Raw genomic sequence first — 19,845 nt, 5'->3', positions numbered from 1 at the left:
AGCAGCACTATTCACAATAGCCAAGAGGTGGAAGCAACCCAAATGTCTTTGGATAGATGAATGGATAAAGAAAATGTAGCATATACATATAGTGGATTATTCAGCAAATCCTACCCTTTTGCAACAACCTGGATTAACCTTGAGGTCATTATGCTAAGTGAAATAAGCCAGTCACCAAAAGACACACTGCATGATTCCACTTATTTGAGGTATCTAATTCCACTTATTTGAGGTATCTAATTTAGTCGCCTTGTAGAAAGAGAAAGAACAATGGTAGTTACCAGGGGCTGGGTGGGGGGGGGTGGTGGAAGGGAATTTGTTCAATGGGAATGGAGTTTCAGTTTTAACAAGATGAAAGTTTCAGAGATCTGCTGCAAAATAATGTGCATGTAGTTAACACTACTGTACTATACACTTAAAGGTTAAGATGTAAATGCTATGTGTTTTTTTACCACAATAAAGAAGAAATAAACCATTAATAGGATAGGGTTGAGTTTAAAAAAAAAAAAAGTACGTATCTGCCACAACAACAAAAAAAGCATCAGAATGGAGTTAGAAGTTATGGCATATATTTACATTTTTGTATTAAGATTTACAAGTGAATGTGCTTGTAAACACACACAAACTAGGTTCCTCCAACAGCTGATGGAGAGCTTCTAGAAGTGGACCTCAGGCCCTCTGGTTGCCATGCATTACCCACACAGGGCAGGATCCAGGAGGACTGAAATACTAGGAATAGAACTAATAGCTATTAATTTAATATTTAATCAGCACTTCTGTACTTACGGTACCAGAATCTTTAGGAGTTATTTAATTTAATCCTTAACCGCCATAAAGGGAGGTATCACGACCCCCATTTCCCATGGCCTAGGATATTTGTCACAAAGGAAGCTGCTTACCCAAGATCACAGGTTCAGTAAGCAGCAGGGACAATGAATCCAGGTGTCTTTAGTTCCAAAGCCTGAATGTAAAACAGTGACCCAGCTGTCAAGCCCTGTAGACCTGTCAGAAGCCAGCGTGTGGGTTCCTAACCCACCTTAGGAAAGGGGGCGCTCACAGGACAGGGAAGGAAGAAGAGGTAGATGAGCTGACCTGCTGTTCAGGGGCCTCAGCTCACAGGAGAGCAGCTGCACTTATTGGAGCCTCCCTCTCAGGTAGGTTCTCTTTTTAATCCCTTTGCCAAGGGATGATTTGACCCATTTTACAGACGGGGCAAGGGCTCAGGGACGAAGATTTGCCCAAGGGCCCCCAGCAAGTTGGTGCCAAAGTTGGGCTTCCAGTCCAGCTGCTCTGCTCTCAAGTTGCTCGGAGACAAAAAGCCAGGCACTACCTCTAATTTCTCTCCTTCCCTCACATGCAGGAGGTGAGCCATCTTTGTTGGTTCTTCCTCTGAAATACACCCAGGTCTTTCTGCTTTTTGACTGGGCTGCCGCTCCAACCCAGACTGCCATGATCTCTCACCTGGACTATTATAACAGCCTCTTCCCCAGTCTGCCAGACCACTGTATCCAGAGGGCATTAAAAAAAAAATGTGGGACTTCCCTGGTGGCACAGTGGTTAAGAATCTGCCTGCCAGTGTAGGGGACATGGGTTCAAGTCCTGGTCCAGGAAGATCCCATGTGCCGCGGAGGAACTAAGCCCGTGCGCCACAACTACTGAGCCCACGTGCCACAACTACTGAGCCCACGTGCCACAACTACTGAAGCCCGCGTGCCTAGAGCCCGTGCTCTGCAACAAGAGAAGCCACCGCAATGAGAAGCCTGTGCACCGCAACGAAGAGTAGCCCCCTCTCGCTGCAACTAGAGAAAGCCTGCGCGCAGCAACGAAAACCCAATGCAGCCAAAAATTAATTAATTTTAAAAAATTTTAATGCCCTTTTCTTTCCCACTAGAACTTTCCAGAACTTCTCATTGCCCTTGAAATAAAATGTAAGCATTTAACTCCATTTACAGGGTCCTGCCTGGATGCAGCTCATTTCCCCCTCATTGAGCTCCAGCTTCGTTGACCCACTTTCAGTCTTTCAAGCTCTTAAGTGCCGCAGGGCTTTGCCTTTGCTGTCAATTCTGCCCAGGCCACTTTTCTGGGAGATTCACAGCTCAAAGATTGCTACTACCCAGAGGCTTCCCCCTGCCCACCTGGAAGCAACCCCTCACCCCCAGTCTCTCTCTCCTATTATCCTGTTGCTTCATAGCATTTACCACTGTCACAGACTCATTTCTGTCTGTTGTAGTCTTTCTGTTCCACTAGAGCAGAGCAGAGGTCAGCAGTTTTTCTATAAAGGATCAGATAGTAAATATTTTAGGTTTTGTGGGCCACATGTTCGGTTTTAACTACTCAGTGCTGCTCTTGTAGCATAAAAACAGCCATGGACAATACACAAATGAATAGGTACGGCTGTATTCCAATAAGACTTTATTTATAAAAACTTGACAGGCCAAGGAATTCCCTGGTTGTCCAGTGATTAGGACTCAGTGCTTTCACTGCCGTGGGCCCAGGTTCAATCCCTGGTGGGGGAACTAAGATCCTGCAAAATGCGTGGCACAGACAAAAAAAAAAAAACTTGGCTGGCTAGATTTAGACCATGGGCCTTAGTGTGCCGACCCCTGCAAAGACTGAGCTCCAGAGGGCAAGGACTTGGTGGTCTGCCTCATTCACAGCTGACCTCCAAGGGCTCACTCAGTAGAAATCCAAATATCGGTTAAATAAATATATAGGACATGGGAGATCGCACCTGGGAGGTGCCTGATGCAAATGTTGGTAGGTATAGAGTTGTTTTCTGCCCCAAAACAAAATGATTTCCAGTTCACAAACAGGGAGACTGAGGCCCAGATCAGATCAGTTGCAAATCCAGGTTCTGTCTTTAATCCCTGAATCACCTGCCTCACTCGACTCACCTGGCCGGTAAAATATCAGTCAAGGTCATGGGGAAGGGATATTGATGGCTTCCAGGAGGCTCCAGAGTGACTGGCTGGACCACCAGAGACTCCTTCCCCACCTAGAAATGGGCTCATCCCTTGAGAGAAGCAACTGGAACTTCCAGAAAGTTAGATTCAGCTCCTGTGGGCATTCACTCTGACCCCACCTCTCGGTAGTGTTCACAAACCCCTCAGAAGATCTGCCCAAGCTCCCTGCTTCCCAGGCCACGTTCCTGCCTCTAGCTGGAGGGCCATACTCAAGAGGCCAGGAGAGGCCAGGGGTCAGCACAACCAAGGTCCAGGCAGCCAAGAGCACAGGGCTGGTGGAGGGATGGTCACGTGTCCTGAGCCACAGTCAGTCAGAAGGCCGAAGCTGAGTCACGCCACATGCTGGGGAATTAGTCTGAGCTCTCACTTGGTGCCAGCCCAGGAGAGGCCCCAGGCGGTGACAGCAGCACTCAAGGGTTCAACAGGAACACTTTGCCACTCTCACTCCAGGCAGGCGGCCAGGCAGGAAGACCCCCAAGGCAGGCCTCGCAAGCTCTCTCTCCAGGCTCAAGTGACCAGAAATCGGATCTGGGGAAACCAACTCTGGAGTATGCTGGGCAAACCCGCCTGCTCCTTTGCAGGGCCCTTGAGCAGGCGAACGGCTTTCTGTTTGGGATCAAAGGAGGCTTACTGCCAAGCCTGGAGGGGTTTTCCTTCAAACAGACCTTGAGTCCGTTAGCTGATCTGCCCCTCCAGGGCTACCACCCCAGCTCAGGTCATCCTCCCCTCTGTCCTGGATGTCTGCCCGACCTCCTTCCTGAGCTGCCACTCAGCCCTCTCACCACCTATTCTCTGCAAGGAACTGGGAAGGATCTTCTTAGAATCCAGATCTGATCGTATCACCTCCTCCCTGCCCCACCGAAGGTACCTGATTGGCTTCTCAGTGCTCTTAAGGTAAAGCCAACCCCTACCCCTACAGCCAACCCCTAGCTCTGCCCACATCAGCTTTTGCCACTCATCCCTTGGCTCACCCAAGCTGAGCTACATCCTGGACACTCCCTACCCCTTCCTGCCTCAGGGCTGTGGAAGCCAGCCTACTAGAGGGCCTGCAACATTCCTTGCCTCAGTATTCATGCCTTTGTGGAGTCCTCTCCAACAGTGAATCAGGGCCAGTCTCTGTGGCCAAGGGAATATGGTGGAAGTGAAGGTGCAGGGCTTCTGAGGCTAGGCCATAAAAGCCATCCCAGCACCACCTTGTTCTCATGGGGGAAGCCAGCCACCATGTTGTGAGGATGCTCAAGGAGCCCCATGGGAATGCCCATGGGAAGAGGAACCATTTCGTCAGCCATGTGAGTGAGCTGCTTTGGAAGTGGCTCCTCCAGCTCCAGTCAAGCCTTCAGATGACTGTAGCCCCAGCCTATATCTGACTGTAACCTCATGAGACCCCCCAAGCTGGAACTGCTCACTTTGCTGCTCCCCATTTCCCAGCCTATAGAAACCACTGAATGATAATATTGGGGTGGCCAAAAAGTTCGTTTGGGTTTTTCCATAGCATCTTGCAGAATACATGGGTGGTAGTGTTCTAAGCCACTAGACTGTGGGGCTTTTTGGGGTTTTTTTGTTTGTTTGTTTTTTAAGGGAACGCTATTTATTTATTTATTTATTTTTGGCCGTGTTGGGTCTTCGTTTCTGTGCAAGGGCTTTCTCTAGTTGCGGCGAGCGGGGGCCACTCTTCATCGCGGTGCGCAGTCCTCTCACTATCGCGGCCTCTCTTGTTGCGGAGCACAGGCTCCAGACGCGCAGGCTCAGTAGTTGTGGCTCATGGGCCCAGTTGCTCCGCGGCATGTGGGATCTTCCCAGACCAGGGCTCAAACCCGTGTCCCCTGCATTGGCAGGCAGATTCTCAACCACTGCGCCACCAGGGAGGCCCAGCTTTTTGTTATTCAGCCATAAATAATTATTGCAAGGTTTCAGCACTTGCTGTTCCTTTAAACTGGAAAGCCCTGCTGCTCCCTATGTCTACTTCTACTTGGAGAATCGCTAGTCATTCTTCCTATTTTAGCTCACCCATCACCTCCTTCAAGGAGCCTTTTCTGACCTCCCCCAACACTATCAGGTGTCTCGATAGGCTCTTAAAACCACAGATCTTTCTTCTAGAGCCTTTGCCTCAGCTGGTGATCACACATTTCGGGGTGATAACTTTATGCCAGCACCTAGCAAAGTACCTACGATGTAGTTGGCACACAGCAAAGACTCATGGAACCCTGCATGAGTGAACGTGTGATGCCTCTTCCCCCACATTAAATGCTCAGTCTGCAAACATCCATCAAAACAACAAATGCACACACCCTTTTATTCAGCTATTCTACTTCCAGGAATTGCTCCTAAGATGTACTCACAAACACGTGCAAAAAGAGAGGTGGGGAATTCTCTGGTGGTCCAGTGGTTAGGACTCGGCCCTTTCACTGCCAGGGTCTGGGGTTTAATCCCTGGTTGGGGAACTAAGATCCCACAAGCTGGGGGCGGTGTGGCCAAAAAAAAAAAAAGAGAGAGAGAGAAAAGTGGACACAGCCATTCACTGAGCCTTGTCTGTAGCAAAATACTGGGAAGAACCTAGTTCCCCATCAGTGGGGATTAGATAAAGGAATTGTTTCCCATTCATACGGTGACAGACTCCACAACAACAAAAAATAAAAGGATATTTTTCTATATAATATCCTAGAGGTTGTTTCCTACCTGTAAATGGGGGTAAAAAAAGATGTAGGACGGAATGCATAGTGTGCTACTGTTTATGTAAAAAAGGGAGGGATGGAAGGAATTATGTATATTTACTTATTTACACATAAAATCTTGGGAAAGAAACAAGAAATGAATAAATTCCTGGAGATAAGGAATGTTAATTAGCAGGGTTAAATCTATTGGCAAAGGAATTTTTCTGAATCTTTTTGCCCTTTTGGAACGCTGGACCATGTGGCTATATTATTTATGTCAAACAAAAACAACTGGCAAAGCATTGGTGAATGGATGGTCTTTTTGGTAAATGGTGCTGGACCCGCTGGATGGCCCTATGGAAGAAAGTGAACTTTGATCCCTACCTCACACCACGTACAAAACTCAATTCCAGATCTTGCAGATCTAAATGGGAAAGCAAAGTCAAGAAAGCTTTTCAAATAAGACATAGAACTTCTTTGTGACTTTGGAGTAGGTGAGTGTTTCTTCAACAGGACACAAATCACTTTAATCATAAAGGAAAATATGCCAGGCTGTATTAAAATGAATTTGTTCGTCAAAAGAAACCACTAAAAGACAAGCCACAGACATATGTCTGCCAACCAAGGACTGGTATCTACAATACACAGAGAGTTCAATAAGAAAAAGACAGGCAATCTCTTTTATATTAAGTAGACAAAAGAGTTGAACAGGAACTTCATAAAAGAGGATATCCAAATGGCCAAGACTCAAATGGGAAGCTACTCAATTTCATCAGTCATCAGGGAAATGCAAAATGAAACCTCAATGTGATTAACAGCTCCCACATACACCCATCCATGCCAGGATGGCTAAAATGAAAAAAGAAATGCTCACAAGTTTTAGTAAGACCAGAACTCTCCTGTGTTGCTGGAAGAGCCCCAAATGGTACAGCCACTTTGGAAAATGATTTGGCAATATCTACTAAGGCTAAATGTATTCCTGCCCTGTGACCCAGTAATTCCACTCCTGGATTGAGTGCTTTGGTCCAGGGTACTCCTCCCCAGTTCTGTTACCCGCTTCAAGCTTGTGCCTCGTTCCTTTCCTCCTTCTAAGACACATAGGTCCCACCTTGCCTCCCTCAGCCCACCCCAGCCATCTTCAACTGGCCTGGGTCCCATGGCCACTGCCCATTTGCAGGCACCAGTCCCTAGAGAAAAACAGTGGTCAGCCCTCCAGGCATCACTCACCTCCTGGCACACGAAGTGAAAACACACCGTGTCCACTCCTGAGCTGCAAAGAAAATCGTCCTCACCACACTGAGCAGGGATGAGAATGGGGCCTGCCCTAGCCATTAAATCAGAAGAACTTCACATGAAACCCCTCCTTCCCGGAAATGACCGCTAATTAGCCAAAACTGCCTCCCCAAAAGCAATCACCAAGTTATTACAACTACCTGGCAAAGAGAGACTCCAGTCAGGGCATCTCCACTCTCCCAGGTGAACCAGCTGACCAGCTGGAAGGACCTGGAAGGGCAGGCACCACTGCTTGGACACCACTTTAAGATACTTGGAGCCGAATGAGCCTTTGTCATGGGAGACTGTCTTGTGCATTGCAGGATGATTAGTGACATCCCTGACCTCTACCCACTAGATGCCAGTAGCACCCCTAGCCCCAGGCGGGACAATCAAAAATATCTCCAGACATTGCCAAAGGTCCCCTGGGGGCGTGGAATCACCCTGGATGAGAAGGACTGATTTAGACCCATGGAAGTGACAAAGCAGTGGTCTCGTCCCAGCCATATTTCCTCTGGGCAATATCTTACAGCCTAAAACCAGCCCCAATCAGCATTTTGAAAACTGTAAGTCAAGGATGGTTCACATCAGGAGGGGTACAGTGTAAAAATGCAGAGTCCCGGGCCCTGGAGTCAGATTCTCCAGGCCCTGGTAGGGCCCAGGTAGCTGTATTTTTTTTCACACCCTCCCCACTTGGGAAGTTTAAGCATTTCCCCCCAGCTTTATTAAGGTATAACTGACAAATAAAAATTGCATATATTTAAGGTGTACAATGCGATGATTTGATTTATATATACATTGTGAAATGATTGCTACAATCAAGCTAATTAACACATCCATCACCTCAGTTAGTTACCATTTTTTGTGTGTAGTGAGAACATTACTGTCTTAGCAAATTTCAAAAGTACAATTTTATTAACTATAATCACTATGGTGTACTTTAGATTCTCAAAACTTATTAATCTTATAATTGAAAGTTTGAATCTTTTGAGCAACATTTCCTCCTTTCCCTCATCCCCCAGCCCCAGGGAACCACCATCCTACTCTCTGCTTCTGTGAGTTTGATTTTTTTAGATTTTACATGTAAATGAAATCATACAGTATTTGTCTTCCTGTTTCTGGCTTACTTCAATTAGCATGATGTCCTCCAGGCTCATCCATATTGTTGCAAGTGGCAGGATTTCCTTTTTTATCACCGAATAATATTCCGTGTGTGTGTATGTGTATGTGTGTATCATGTTTTCTTTATTCATTCATCCATTGACAAACACTTAGGTTGTTTCCATATCTTGCCTACTGTGAGTAATGCTGCAATAAACATGGGAGTGCAGATATTCTTTAGGATACTGATTTCATTTCCTTTGGATATACACCCAGAAGTGGGATTGATGGATCATATGATAGTTTTATTTTTAATCCTTTGAGGAACCTCCATACTGTTTTCCATAATGGAAACTTCCTAACATTGTATTATATATTTACTTTTATGGCCTGTCTCCCCCACTAGAATGTAAGATCTCTGAGGGTAGGAATAAAATAGAGTGTTCAATAAGTATTTTGAGAGGTTGGAATTATTTTTTAATAAGCTTATTGAAGTAAAATTTATATACCACAAAATTTTGACCCATTTTAAAATGTAGAAATCAATGTTTTCATAGTAAATTTGCCAAGTTGTACAATTATCATCACAATCCAGTTTTAGAATATTCCTGTCACTCCAATAAGAATCCCCATGCCTGTTTCCAGTTAATCCCCATTCCTACCTTCAACCCCAGGCAGCCACCAATCTACTTTCTGTCTCTATAGACTTGCCTCTTATGGACATTTCATATAATGGACCATACAATTTATGGTATTTTGTGTCTGACTTCCTTCACTTAGCATAATTACTTTGAGTTTCATCATGTTATTATGTGTGTCAGTATTTCGTTCCTTTTCATTGTTGAGTTATATTCCATCATATGGATGAACCACATTTTGTTGATCCATTCATCAGTTGATGGACATTTGAGTTGTTTCCACTTTGGGACTATTATGAAAAGTGTTACTATGAGTATTCACAGACAAGTCTCTGTGTGGACATACGTGTTCATTTCTCTTGGGTAGATACCTATAGTCAATTTCTAGGTCGTGTGGTAAGTTTATGTTTGGCTTTCTAAGAAACTGCCAAACTGTTTTCCAAAGTGGCAGTGCCATTTTGCATTTGAGGTTGGGATTATGAACATACCATTTTACAGATGATGAAACCAGCTTAGACTTGTCAGGTGATTTGCCGAAAGTCTACTTGGGTTGTCAAGGGTTGGATTTGAGATTCAAATCTGTTTTTTGTTTTGGGGTGTTTTTTTTAATATAAATTTATTTACTTATTTTTTAAATTTTTGGCTGCATTGGGTCTTCGTTGCTGCACGCAGGCTTTCTCTAGCTGCGGCAAGCGGGGGCTACTCTTCGTTGCGGTGCGCAGGCTTCTCATTGAAGTGGCTTCTCTTGTTGCGGAGCACGAGCTCTAGGTGTGCGGGCTTCAGTAGTTGTGGCTCATAGGCTCTAGAGCTTAGGCTCGGTAGTTGTGGCACATGGGCTTAGTTGCTCCGCGGCATATGGGATCTTCCCAGACAAGGGCTCAAACCCATGTCCCCTGCATTGGCAGGCAGATTCTTAACCACTGTGCCATCAGGGAAGCCCTTTCGGTTTTTTTTTAACTTTAGAGTATGCACTCTTGAAACTAACACCACAAATGCCGCTGACAATGAGTCACACCTACCCAAATTCACTTCCCTTTCGTGACAGATTTAACTATTCTCAGACAAGACATTTAGGGAAAGGTGGTGGATATCTGATGTCTGACTTTGGGGAAGTACATTTGCTTTGTAGACAAATGAGAAAGATGGCCAGAATGTGAGGATGGGGAGATGGATTAGAAACCCTTAAGGATGGCTAATGAAATGATAGGTCCAAGTGACAGTCCACGGGTGATCAAATCATTAGGGGACAGTCGGATGGGGAATTTACAAACGCAGGATCAGGCTGATGGCACTTGAACCCCTTGATCGGTCTTAGTCCTCAGTAAAAGAGAGACAGCCAGACATCATGTCCTCCTGGTGAGTTTCCAGCACCACCTAGAAAGAATTGAATATCTTTCGATTCTTGAATTTGGGGACAAAGGAACATGTTAAATGACATAAGGGGATGCCATCAGCCAGTACCAAATTATGGGAAACTGCAGTGTGTCCGTGTAGGTTCATCAATAGTAACAAATGTGGGCTGCCCTGGTGGTGCAGTGGTTAAGAATCTGCCTGCCAATGAAGGGGACAGAGGTTCGAGCCCTGGTCTGGGAAGATCCCACATGCCACGGAGCAACTAAGTCCGTGCGCCACAACTACTGAGCCCACGTGCCACAACTACTGAAGCCCACGCTCCTGGAGCCCATGCTCCGCAACAAGAGAAGCCACGACAATGAGAAGCCCGCGCACCGCAACGAAGAGTAGCCCTCACTCACCGCAACTAGAGAAAGCCCGTGCACAGCAATGAAGACCTAACACAGCCAAAAATTAATTAATTAATTAATTAATTTTTTTTTTTTTTTTTTTTAAAAAGGGCCTCCCTGGTGGCGCAGTGGTTGAGGATCCGCCTGCCAATGCAGGGGACACGGATTCGAGCTCTGGTCCAGGAAGATCCCACATGCTGAGGAGCAACTAAGCCCGTGTGCCACAACTACTGAGCCTGTGGTCTAGAGCCTGCGAGCCATAACTACTGAAGCCCGCGCTCCTAGAGCCCATGCTCCTCAACAAGAGAAGCCACCGCAATGAGAAGCCCGCGCACCGCAACGAAGAGGAGCCCCCGCTCACCGCAACTAGAGTAAAGCCCGCGCACAGCAACGAAGACCCAACGCAGCCAAAAATTAAGTAATTAATCAATTAATTAATTAATTTAAAAAATAAAGTGGAGAAACTTGGCAGGTACCTCCAAGGGATCCGTTAACATTGCTAGTGATGGAACTAATTGAGAAAGACGCATCACTTCTTTGGTATTTCTGCCAAAATTGCATAACCTGAATTTAATCATGAGGAAACATCAGACAAACCCATGTTGAAGGACATTCTACCAAATTACTGACCTATACTTTTCCAAAATGTCAAGGTCATGAAAGACAAAGAAAGGTTCAGCAACTGTTCTGATTGAAGGAAACTAAAAAGACAGCTGAATGCAAAAAGTGAGCTGGGATTTTCTTCTGCTATAAAGGTCGGTAATGGGACAATTGGTGAAATCTCATTAAAGTTTGTAGATTTGCTGATTATGATAATTTTACTGAGGTTATGTAAGAGAATGCCTTGTCCTTAGGAAACACAGTGACGTATTTAGGTAGATGTATGTGTGAATAGATAGATAAACAGGCAGACAGGAGCCTGGACTGCGGCTAAGTGGGCATCGTCCTTCTTACCCAGGATCAATTCTCTCTGAAACACTTATATATGAGAGAGAAATTAATTTCTCTTATTTAAGTTACTAATATTTTGTGTTTTCTGTCATTAGCAGCAGAATATCACTGATATCATTATTAAAAGAAATAGTCCAAAAATCATAAAGTGATGTATGGAAGCTACAATGTCATTCACAATGATAGTAGTGGAAGACGGGAATTTTTGTTGAAATGGCAGCATCACACCAAGTGAATTCAGCTGCTCAGAAGCTGCAGAAACTAGAGATATGGAATCTAGAATTGTGCAGTCAGTACTGTAGCCAATGGCCACATGTGGCCATTTACGCTGAAATTAATTAAAGTTAAAATTCAGCTTCACACTGGCCACATTTCACGTGCTAAATGGCCACAGAAAGTTCTCCTAGACAGCACTGCTCTAGATTAAGGAATCTAGAATGTTTCTCAGAATATGGTCCCAAGATGACGCTTTTTCTTTTCTTTTTTTTTTTTAATATTTATTATTCATTTTGGCTGTGCCGGGTCTTAGTTGCAGCACACGGGATCTTCGCTGCGGCATGCAGGATCTTTTGGTTGTGGCATGCATGTGGGATCTAGTTCCCCAACCAGGGATCGAACCTGGACTCCCTGCATTGGGAGCTCGGAGTCTTACCCACTGGACCACCGGGGAAGTCCCAGGATGATGCTTTTTCTAATCACTGGCAGGGCTCGATGAAAAACATACATCGCTAGGGTCACCCCAGACCTATTTAATCAGAATCTCTGACTGGGGAGCGTAAGAATCTGCATGTTAACAGGTTCTCCCAGGTGATTCTGATGCTCCCTAATAGCCAACAGCCTCTGCAGGGAAAAAAGGAGGTGAAAGTCATCTTGCATCCCTACAGGTTGGTCCATTCCATTCTAGGCTCTGAGATTTGAGAGATATTAGCAAATCAGTTCTTCAGACCGCCATACTGAGGAGAATGAGATGTGATTTGGTCTTCAATCAAGGACTGCCTGAAAAAAAGAAAAAGAAAAAAAAAAAAAGGGAATTCCCTGGCGGTCCAGTGGTTAGGACTCCATGCTACCACTGCAGGGGGCCCGGGTTCGATCCCTGGCTGGGGAACTAAGAGCCACAAGCTGAGTGGTGCAGCCAAAAAAAAAAAAGACTGCCTGGGTTCAAATCCAGACCCCTCCACTCACATGCTCCGTGACCTTGGGCACATTACTTGACCTCTCTGTGCCTCAGTTTCTTTCTCGGTCAGAGTGCCTATAATAATGCCTTCCCTGCAGAATACAGTACCCCCAAACTGTTGCTTCTCCTATTTTATTTTCTTCAGAGCACTTACCATTCACCCATTTGCTTTGGCTTTCATTCATTCAACATTTATTGAGCACCTACTGTAAGCTGGCCACTGTCCTGAGCACTGAGGCCATTCAGTGAGCAAGATAGACAAAGACTCCTGCTGTCTGGCATTTAGAATGGGACTGCATTCTAAAGGGGAAATAGAAAATAAACAAGACAGGTACTTCCCTGGCGGTCCAGTGGTTAAGACTCTGCGCTTCCAATGCGGGGGGCATGGGTTTGATCCCTGGTTGGGGAACTAAGATCCCACATGCCGTGCAGCACGGCCAAAAATATAATAATAATAATAGTAAAATGGACAAGATAAAGAAGCAAAACGTGTTGCATATTAGCGAGTAGCAAGGGAGGTAGATAGGATAAAAAAAAAATTGTGTTCATGGCCAGAGGCCTCACCCAGGGTGTGATATTTGAATACAGACTTGAAGGAGGAGAGAAGAGTCACAAAGATGTCTTCAGGAAGATCATTCCCAGCAGAGGGAACAGCAGGTGCTAAGGTCCTTTGGTGGGAACGTGCCAAGTACCATGAAAGATGCTAGAGACGGTGGTGAATAGGATGCCGTCCTATCTGCAAGGTGTTCATATTTTAATTAGGAAAAAAATTAAATAAAAAAGGGACTTCGACAGTTACAGAAAGATAGAGAAGATGAAAAGGCAGAGGGCTATGTACCAGATGAAGGAACAAGAAAAAACCCCAGAAAAACAACTAAATGAAGTGGAGATAGGCAACCTTCCAGAAAAAGAATTCAGAATAATGATAGTGAAGATGATCCAGGACCTTGGAATAAGAATGGAGGCAAAGATTGAGAAGATGCAAGAAATGATTAACAAAGACCTAGAAGAATTAAAGAACAAACAAACAGAGATGACCAATACAATAACTGAAATGAAAACTACACTAGAAGGAATCAATAGCAGAATAACTGAGGCAGAAGAACAGATAAGTGACCTGGAAGACAGAATGATGGAATTCACTGCTGCGGAACAGACTAAAGAAAAAAGAATGAAAAGAAATGAAGACAGCCTAAGAGACCTCTGGGACAACATTAAACGCAACAACATTCGCATTATAGGGGTCCCAGAAGGAGAAGAGAGAGAGAAAGGACCAGAGAAAATATTTGAAGAGATTATAGTCGAAAACTTCCCTAACATGGGAAAGGAAATAGCCACCCAAGTCCAGGAAGCGCAGAGAGTCCCATACAGGAGAAACCCAAGGAGAAACACGCCGAGACACATAGTAATCAAAGTGGCAAAAATTAAAGACAAAGAAAAATTATTGAAAGCAGCAAGGGAAAAACGACAAATAACATACAAGGGAACTCCCATAAGGTTAACAGCTGATTTCTCAGCAGAAACTCTGCAAGCCAGAAGGGAGTGGCATGATATACTTAAAGTGATGAAAGGGAAGAACCTACAACCAAGATTACTCTACCCGGCAAGGATCTCATTTAGATTTGATGGAGAAATCAAAAGCTTTACAGACAAGCAAAAGCTAAGAGAATTCAGCACCACCAAACCAGCTCTACAACAAATGCTAAAGGAACTTCTCTAAGTGGGAAACACAAGAGAAGAAAAGGACCTACAAAAACAAACCCAAAACAATTAAGAAAATGGTCATAGGAACATACATATCGATTATTACCTTAAACGTGAATGGATTAAATGCCCCAACCAAAAGACATAGACTGGCTGAATGGATACAAAAACAAGACCCATATATATGCTGTCTACAAGAGACCCACTTTAGACCTAGGGACACATACAGACTGAAAGTGAGGGGATGGAAAAAGATATTCCATGCAAATGGAAATCAAAAGAAAGCTGGAGTAGCTATACTCATATCAGATAAAATAGACTTTAAAATAAAGAATGTTACAAGAGACAAGGAAGGACACTACATAATGATCCAGGGATCAATCCAAGAAGAAGATATAACAATTATAAATATATATGCACCCAACATAGGAGCACCTCAATACATAAGGCAACTGCTAACAGCTATAAAAGAGGAAATCGACAGTAACACAATAATAGTGGGGGACTTTAACACCTCACTTACACCAATGGACAGATCATCCAAAATGAAAATAAATAAGGAAACAGAAGCTTTAAATGACACAATAGACCAGATAGATTTAATTGATATATATCGGACATTCCATCCAAAAACAGCAGATTACACGTTCTTCTCAAGTGCGCACGGAACATTCTCCAAGATAGATCACATCTTGGGTCACAAATCAAGCCTCAGTAAATTTAAGAAAATTGAAATCATATCAAGCATCTTTTCTGACCACAACGCTATGAGATTAGAAATGAATTACAGGGAAAAAAACGTAAAAAGGACAAACACATGGAGGCTAAACAATACGTTACTAAATAACCAAGAGATCACTGAAGAAATCAAAGAGGAAATCAAAAAATACCTAGAGACAAATGACAATGAAAACACGACGACCCAAAACCTATGGGATGCAGCAAAAGCAGTTCTAAGAGGGAAGTTTATAGCTATACAAGCCTACCTAAAGAAACAAGAAAAAGCTCAAGTAAACAATCTAACCTTACACTTAAAGAAACTAGAGAAAGAAGAACAAACAAAACCCAAAGTTAGCAGAAGGAAAGAAATCATAAAGATCAGAGCAGAAATAAATGAAATAGAAACAAAGAAAACAATAGCAAAGATCAATAAAACTAAAAGCTGGTTCTTTCAGAAGATAAACAAAATTGATAAGCCATTAGCCAGACTCATCAAGAAAAAGAGGGAGAGGACTCAAATCAATAAAATCAGAAATGAAAAAGGAGAAGTTACAACAGACACTGCAGAAATACAAAGCATCCTAAGAGACTACTACAAGCAACTTTATGCCAATAAAATGGACAACCTGGAAGAAATGGACAAATTCTTAGAAAGGTATAACCTTCCAAGACTGAACCAGGAAGAAATAGAAAATATGAACAGACCAATCACAAGTAATGAAATTGAAACTGTGATTAAAAATCTTCCAACAAACAAAAGTCCAGGACCAGATGGCTTCACAGGTGAATTCTATCAAACATTTAGAGAAGAGCTAACACCCATCCTTCTCAAACTCTTCCAAAAAATTGCAGAGGAAGGAACACTCCCAAACTCATTCTATGAGGCCACCATCACCCTGATACCAAAACCAGACAAAGACACTACAAAAAAAGAAAATTACAGACCAATATCACTGATGAATATAGATGCAAAAATCCTCAACAAAATACTAGCAAACAGAATCCAACAACACATTAAAAGGATCATACACCACGACCAAGTGGGATTTATCCCAGGGATGCAAGGATTCTTCAATATACGCAAATCAATCAATGTGATACACCATATTAACAAATTGAAGAATAAAAACCATATGATCATCTCAATAGATGCAGAAAAAGCTTTTGACAAAATTCAACACCCATTTCTGATAAAAACTCTCCAGAAAGTGGGCATAGAGGGAACCTACCTCAACATAATAAAGGCCATATATGACAAACCCACAGCAAACATCATTCTCAATGGTGAAAAACTGAAAGCATTTCCTCTAAGATCAGGAACGAGACAAGGATGTCCCCTCTCACCACTATTATTCAACATAGTTTTGGAAGTCCTAGCCACGGCAATCAGAGAAGAAAAAAAAATAAAAGGAATACAAATTGGAAAAGAAGAAGTAAAACTGTCACTGTTTGCGGATGACATGATACTATACATAGAGAATCCTAAAACTGCCACCAGAAAACTGCTAGAGCTAATTAATGAATATGGTAAAGTTGCAGGATACAAAATTAATGCACAGAAATCTCTTGCATTCCTATACACTAATGATGAAAAATCTGAAAGAGAAATTATGGAAACACTCCCATTTACCATTGCAACAAAAAGAATAAAATACCTAGGAATAAACCTACCTAGGGAGACAAAAGACCTGTATGCAGAAAACTATAAGACACTGATGAAAGAAATTAAAGATGATACCAACAGATGGAGAGATATACCATGTTCTTGGATTGGAAGAATCAACATTGTGAAAATGAGTATACTACCCAAAGCAATCTACAGATTCAATGCAATCCCTATCAAATTACCAATGGCATTTTTTACGGAGCTAGAACAAATCATCTTAAAATTTGTATGGAGACACAAAAGACCCCGAATAGGCAAAGCAGTCTTGAGGCAAAAAAATGGAGCTGGAGGAATCAGACTCCCTGACTTCAGACTATACTACAAAGCTACAGTAATCAAGACAATATGGTACTGGCACAAAAACAGAAACACAGATCAATGGAACAAGATAGAAAGCCCAGAGATTAACCCACGCACCTGTGGTCAACTAATCTATGACAAAGGAGGCAAAGATATACAATGGAGAAAAGACAGTCTCTTCAATAAGTGGTGCTGGGAAAACTGGACAGCTACATGTAAAAGAAAGAAATTAGAATACTCCCTAACACCATACACAAAAATAAACTCAAAATGGATTAGAGACCTAAATATAAGACTGGACACTATAAAACTCTTAGAGGAAAACATAGGAAGAACACTCTTTGACATAAATCACAGCAAGATCTTTTTTGATCCACCTCCTAGAGTAATGGAAATAAAAACAAAAATAAACAAGTGGGACCTAATGAAACTTCAAAGCTTTTGCACAGCAAAGGAAACCATAAACAAGACGAAAAGACAACCCTCAGAATGGGAGAAAATATTTGCAAATGAATCAACGGACAAAGGATTAATCTCCAAAATATATAAACAGCTCATTCAGCTCAATATCAAAGAAACAAACACCCCAATCCAAAAATGGGCAGAAGACCTAAATAGACATTTCTCCAAAGAAGACATACAGATGGCCACGAAGCACATGAAAAGATGCTCAACATCACTAATTATTAGAGAAATGCAAATCAAAACTACAATGAGGTATCACCTCACTCCTGTTAGAATGGGCATCATCAGAAAATCTACAAACAACAAATGCTGGAGAGGGTGTGGTGAAAAGGGAACCCTCTTGCACTGTTGGTGGGAATGTAAATTGATACAGCCACTATGGAGAACAATATGGAGGTTCCTTAAAAAACTAAAAATAGAATTACCATATGACCCAGCAATCCCACTACTGGGCATATACCCAGAGAAAACCGTAATTCAAAAAGACACATGCACCCCAATGTTCATTGCAGCACTATTTACAATAGCCAGGTCATGGAAGCAACCTAAATGCCCATCAACAGACGAATGGATAAAGAAGATGTGGTACATATATACAATGGAATATTACTCAGCCATAAAAAGGAACGAAATTGAGTCATTTGTTGAGACGTGGAGGGATCTAGAGACTGTCATACAGAGTGAAGTAAGTCAGAAAGAGAAAAACAAATATCGTATATTAATGCATGTATGCGGAACCTAGAAAAATGGTACAGATGAGCCAGTTTGCAGGGCAGAAGTTGAGACACAGATGTAGAGAATGGACATATGGACACCAAGGGGGGAAAACTGCGGTGGGGTGGGGATGGTGGTGTGCTGAATTGGGCGATTGGGATTGACATGTATACACTGATGTGTATAAAACTGATGCCTAATAAGAACCTGCAGTATAAAAAAACAAACAAAACAACTAATACTAAACTTTCATTGGGTTATTTGTATGGAAACATGTTAATATAAATGTTTCAGACATTACATGAAATTTCTAAAAATCTTATATTTGTATTTGTATGGAAATATGTATGGAAATATGTTAATATAAATGTTTCAGACATTACATGAAATTTCTAAAAATCATATTTGTTTTTGTATGGAAATATGTATGGAAATATGTTAATATAAATGTTTCAGACATTACATGAAATTTCTAAAAATCTTATATTTGTACTTGTATGGAAATATGTATGGAAATATGTTAATATAAATGTTTCAGACATTAAAAAAAAAAAAAAAAAAAAGGGACTTCCCTGGCGGTCCAGTGGTTAAGACTCTGTGCTTCCAATGCAGGGGACGCAGGTTCGATCCCTGGTCGGGGAGCTAAGATCCCACATGTTGCGTGGTGCAGCCAAAAAAAAAAAAAAGTAAATATTTTAATTAGGGAGAAGTAGACCGATGTATATTACACCGCCAGGTGGTAAGAAGGTGAGGGGCTAGATAGAGGGAAGAAGGTGGTCAGGGCAGGCTTCTCTGAGGAGGTGGCATTTGAGCGGATGCCTGAAGGAGCAGGTGAAGGAAGCATGTGGGTATTTGGGGGAAATTTATTGACTCTGGCCTGGCCTGTGCTTCTTCCTCCTCGCAATCCCAGCGAGGGCTCAGGTTTCCAGAGGTTGTCTTTGAATGGCTGGAGGAAGGGGAATTCCGATGGGGGGTGTGGGTCTCAGCTTCTAGCCACCGTCTGCCCCACTCCTTCTCGTTTCCACTGGCTGCCCTAGCTTTGCGCTGGTGTTGCTGGGCGGAGCTTCAGCTTGAGGGCCTGGGTTCCCCATCAAAGCTCCAGATCTATCTTCAAAGGAGCCGCTGGGCCCTGTGCCTGTGGGCAAAGGAGGGAGTGTCACTCTGGAGCCGAGCTAGGGACCCACCTTTCAGCTGCATCCCAGCTGGGCATATCCTGGATCCTGGTGATGCTGGTGGAGGCTGGCAGCCCACACTCCTCACTCCTTCCATGGCCAAGAGGGGTTTGAGGATCTTTTCTCTGGCCCAGTGGTGGAGCTGGCAGGATCTAGAGTCAGCCCGCCTGAGTTCAAATCCAGACAGGCACTACCCCAACCTGCTGTGTGACCCTGAGCCGCTCACTTAACTTCTCTGAACCCACATCTCCATAAAAGCAGTTTATAGTAACTCCAGCCTCCTGAGGATTCTGTCTTCCTGCCTGGAAAGTGCTTGAGGAAGGTGGGCCATTCCTTTGGGGAACACTGTGCTTTAGAGGGGTATCTGGGCCCATGTCTCCCAAGACCATCTCTCCAGCTCCCCAGGAGGGATGTGTACTGGGGATGAAGAAGGAGGGGCCCCCACCCCCACCCCCAGCCAGGCTCTTTCTTTGAAGGATAGCACGGAGGTCCTGGGCCTAATTAATCACTGGGAGGGGCCAGATAACTGCCCTAGGGAGAAAGTGTTGACCCTGTTTTCTCAGAAGCCACTGCAATCCTGTCTCTGGCTGGGCCAGGGCTGGGGGCACCGAG

This window comes from Balaenoptera ricei, chromosome 3 (genome assembly GCF_028023285.1).
Source record: "Balaenoptera ricei isolate mBalRic1 chromosome 3, mBalRic1.hap2, whole genome shotgun sequence".
Taxonomy (NCBI): Eukaryota; Metazoa; Chordata; class Mammalia; order Artiodactyla; family Balaenopteridae; genus Balaenoptera; species Balaenoptera ricei.
The sequence above is the reverse complement of the archived record's forward strand: the minus strand, read 5'-3'. Positions refer to the sequence as shown.